Here is a 5,028-nt window from a genome sequence, read left to right on the forward strand (position 1 = left end):
AATTACCCATTCAAAGGCAAAAACAGTGCAGTTAAAGCTAATAATTGGCATTGGTGCTTTTATTTTGAAAGGATGTAGAGGAAGCACGTGTGGGTAATTACTAAACTGTTAATCTATCTTTAAATAGTCATAATTACCCATCTAAAAGTTGAAATATTGCTATTAAAGCTAATTATTTGGCTTGGTGCTTTAATTTTGAAAGGATTTAGAGGAAGTGTGTGCTTAATTACTACACAATCCAATAGTGTAGTTGAGTAATCAGTAATAAGCATGGAACTGCTGTCTACACTGAGCATCAGCAGTTTGACCTGTCAGTGAAATCTGCAGCTGCGCCGTCGCCATGGAGACGAAAGGCGGGAAAATCAGGCTCACTCTGCTCTGTAAAAGCAGAGTTTCACCCTGTATAAACAGGCTTGTTCCAGCTAAACCATGATAGTTATCACAAAAATTATTTCATTTTACGAGTCCCAAGGCTTCAATGAGCAAATGGTGTGAATTTTATATTTGAGGATAAAAGCTTGTAGCCACAGTGGCAATTTCAAAATATGTCTCCTCTGTTTTTCTCCCCAGACGTCTGCCGAAAATTATCATTAGAGTCTATCGGAGAATTTCAGGATGTCTCTGCGCTTTGAGGTTGATAGCGACTAAAGTATAGGTCTGAGGGTATATCCAGACACATCATTAGAAAGAAGACAAGTATGACTACGATTTAGTGAAGTAATTATGTTGATAGAGTAAAAATTGTGGCTGTAGTGACGAGTTAGAGACAGAAGTTCTGTCTTAAAAAAGCGCACCTTCTCACTGTAGCTGTGACATCACGCACTCTAACTGACCCAATACACACTAATGGAAAAGCTGAAAATTTAACAAAAACCACACGATATTTAAACGCTCACAAGTCGAAAACTATAAAAGATACGAGGACGCTGATTTACACGGAGAACGTTGAAAGATGATAGACGCTTTTGACGTTGAAATGACGTTTCTACGCCAAAGTAAGACGATGATAGACGCTGATGAAAAGAGGGAAGTTGACAGAAAGTTGAACGATGATTCCCATAGACGACCATTATAAAAAAACGACGGAAAACGTTGAATAACGTTAAAAGTTAAAAAGCTGAAAACGTGAAAAGTAATAGCCTGCATCGTCTAACGATGACGCACGTTTAGAACATTGAACGATGATTCTACGATGAAGCGTTGAGAAGTAGATAGCGACCGAAAAACGGGGCGAAATAATAAGAATAATAATAATAAAGAGCGAAGATCTCAATAGTGTGAGAGCTGTTCAGCTCTCCCACTAATAATAAAGAGCGAAGATATCAATAGTGTGAGAGCTGTTCAGCTCTCCCACTAATAACCTTCTCAGGGTTACTGAATACAGATTGAGGTTAAAGACAGATGTCTGGAATTTAAGTTATTATTGTCTTTTGAAAAAGGGAGAGTAGCTTGTGAAAAAGAGAAGGATTCAGAATTTTTTAAAGTCCTAAATATTGTGAAATTAAGTGGGAGTGTTGAAATACTGTAATTTCACCAATAGGGGCAGTGTGTGTTGTAACATTGTTGTTCTGTTTTTCAACGAAGTAATAAAGTGAACGGTGAGACCTGTGCTGAAATTCATCAGAAAATACAAGCGCAAACAAATTTTCAATTGTTGACTGCACATTTGTTAGCAGCAAGAGTAAACATCCTAAATGTGTCTACACCAGTTTAACTCGCAATGCAAAGATTATACTCATATGTGAAAATGGTCAACCTATAAAATTTAAAGGTGCTCTGAGAACATAGGTTTTTGTGACATATTCCTAAAATGGTTATTTTGGTTTACATCATGATGTGGTTTTGGATCTGCTTCATACGATTCATTTTCTGCAGTTCAATAATGAAAGCGATGAAACTATAATAACAGTCAAGCAATGTGTTTCTCATCCAGTACTTACTTATTGTACAATTTCATCTCTATTCATATTGTAAACACATAGATGTCATTTCCTGCCACACTCACTGTAACCAAAGAATAAACTTGCTGTAATCAAACTGTGGATGGATAAATATTCATACTGATCACGGACATACAGTAGTTGTTTCCTTTGTTTCTATACACTATACTGTATACTGTACTGGGCCATTTTTAATCAGCTTTAATTAGACATGAGCTGTCCAGCTACCATTAGTGAACCTGTTCCTACCTTCCATGACAAGCATGTCAAAGTGATAGAACTTGCACTGCTGATGCTTTTGACTACTGATCAGCTCAATCATGTCAGGATCCCTGTGTTGCCCTGCCAGTCATTCTCTCTCTCTCTCTCTCTCTCTCTCATGTCAAGCCCATTTTCTAATTTCCCATCTGTCCCAATCATCTGGTCATTAGCTAATTTTTACTAATTTACCTGTGCCTGCCCTTGTGACATACCATAAGAACTATGGAGACAGACCTGCCTTGTTTCTGCCTTGTTGCCTTCCAGAAGATCCAGGTCGTGCACACTTTCCTTGTACTGTACCATGTGTTAGTCATATTCGCCAATTGTTGTAAACCATATACTGTAAGATGTGCAGTGTAGTAAAAGTGAAGCTTTGTGAAACACTTAGAGACTTTGATATGGTCAGAACATTGACATCTGCTAGAACTACATCAAAGCACTGTATCAGTGAATGTTTGATAATATTCACTGATACATGGTTGTTCAGGATCACATTCCATATTATTCTCAAATAAAAGTTATTTAATCAAAGGTGTGTAATTCTGTTTCTCAGTGGATAATAATATATTAGTAGCATTGATATGGCAAATATGTTTGAGAGTCAGGTGTTAATAATACTGTTTTTAGGTGCTTCTGCAACTGTTTTTTACAACATTAATGAGTCTTGTTTGTCATTTTGTTAAATCAAAGACCTCATCATGTCACATGACGTGTTGACACCTCACTCGCATTTGTGATATCATGTCATGTAATTTAGAAGGTCCACTTCAAAAGTTCGATGCTGTGTCGAGCTGGAGGGCTCAAGCTGCAAACCTGTCATCATCCCCCCAGGCCGTCTGTGCTGCAGCTCCCAGTAGCTCCCAGTAGCTTACAGACCTACCTTTGTGAAAAGGAACTAGGCCACCATAATTACACACTTACTTACGATTATATAAAAGTCAGTTTAATGCAGTAAACCTACCAGTGAGAGTTGACTGCGGAGGCCATTTGCAGAGCAGCCTGGTCAGGAAACTCAGATTCGGGCTTCTCATTGTTCCTGTTGTAGTGGAAAATAGAAAATTGTTAATAGCCTATAAACTATAAATCCATGGAAATCCAAGCCTTTCTTGTAAACTCTTGTCCAGATATATTTACATTCTGTCTCTAAACATAGAGGTACAGGAGCAACATAATTTATAAAATTGACATAAATAAAAATTAATAAGTAATTAATGATATAAACTAGGGCGGCATGGTGGTGTGGTGGGTGGCACCATCGATTCTCAGACGCGGCCCGGGTGCCTTTCTGTGCGGAGTTTGTTCTCCCCGCAACATGCAGTATAATGTTCCTAATATGACTTGACTTAAAAAGTATATCAGTGTGTAAAATAGAACTTAACAACTATAAATGAATATAATTGAGGTGTTGTATGTGTAAGGTAAGAACAGCTGCCTGAGGCCCATCTGAATTCATAGGAGTATAAAATAGCTATAAAGTAGCTTTAAATTCAATTTTAAGTAGCTTTAAATGCAAATCCTCGTGGAGTATGTACTCTAACAGTAATATGTGAATATACTAAGTTGTATTTCAATAGTGAATCAGAGTAAAATCACTTTAGGATGACCTTTGACCTAACCTTTATGTGACCGCCTTTTATTACATAACTTACCCACTTCCTGAGAGTTTAGGTCTGCATGTTGTAATGGAAAAATTTTGCCTTTGTGCTATTTCTTATCCAACACACTCGTCATGTGCTGGTTAGGTGCAATACTGAACATTCTTACACAAACATCTAATCTCTTGTGCCCTGTCGTACATCAAGTCTAAACATCTGATGTTCCATTTGACTGACTAATAATTTATGATATATGTTTGTCTTTTACACCCGGACTCTGGCTCCATCCTATCTGACTCCCCACCAGACCCAAGGCTGGTAAAGCGAATGCATCTTGTCTTGGAAGCTCGGTGTTCCTTCCTTTGGATAACAAGACATGACGATGCAGAAGTGAGAAAGCAAACATTCTCACTCACAGCGAGATAAGGTGGCAAAAACAATTCAATTGCTGCAAAGAGACATTCCACCAGAGCCAGAGAAAGGGGTTAAAAGGCAGAGACAACTTAAGGGTTGTGGGCTCTTTGCATCACACCTTCGTGGTGTGTGCACTGATCTCCCCAGCTGGTTTTTGGTTTGTTGATGTGCACGATCAACATCCATGCTTTTTATTTGCTTTCCCCATTATTTTTATTTTCTTTATTATTTCAATAAATTGCACAAAAGGACAACTCTCTCATCTACTTCTTTATGGAAAATTTCCACCACAGAAATTGGCGTCTACGAACAGGATCCGATGCAGGTCGTCTGGACGGTGTGACCAGGGACGATAGTCCTGAGGACTAGGGTCGCTCAGCCTCCAAACCTCTACAGCTGTTCTGAGTGGGAGGACTGCTCACCCGTCTGGATCGCCTCTGACGAGATCCAACGAACACAAAATCCAACCTCTACTCGGCCCGGTGAGAGAGATTCCGTTTTGTCGCGACTTATCGAAGAAAAAAAAAGAAAAGAAAACGGGTTTGAAATTGGTTTCAGGTATTCGGGGTTTACTTGGCTCTGATCATTTGGTTTAGGGAAAGTAAGGCAAATAACAATTAATTCTAAAGCATCCCCTACTAGACTAAAACATAAAAGAAAACATAATTAGGACTAGAGATGATAATATTTCTAAAACGACTATTTGGCTGAAAACATCTAAAATATAATATTAGGGAAAAAAAATTATTATAATTTTAAATTTAATATTCGGGTAAAATTAATTAGGTCAAAGGTGGTGGCCGAGACGGTGGTTGCTA

The 5,028-nt window shown here is 38.2% G+C and overlaps 1 long non-coding RNA gene across 1 annotated transcript; it reads left to right on the top strand.

Annotated features, from left to right (window-relative positions):
* The first annotated feature begins 1,626 nt into the window (after positions 1 to 1,626).
* Positions 1,627 to 4,747, top strand: LOC129603786 (uncharacterized). Its single transcript, XR_008694007.1, has 2 exons — positions 1,627 to 4,186; positions 4,504 to 4,747. It is a non-coding gene; the product is annotated as an uncharacterized LOC129603786 (long non-coding RNA).
* The last annotated feature ends 281 nt before the right edge of the window (positions 4,748 to 5,028 follow it).

Source organism: Betta splendens, chromosome 2 (genome assembly GCF_900634795.4).
Source record: "Betta splendens chromosome 2, fBetSpl5.4, whole genome shotgun sequence".
Classification (NCBI taxonomy): Eukaryota; Metazoa; Chordata; class Actinopteri; order Anabantiformes; family Osphronemidae; genus Betta; species Betta splendens.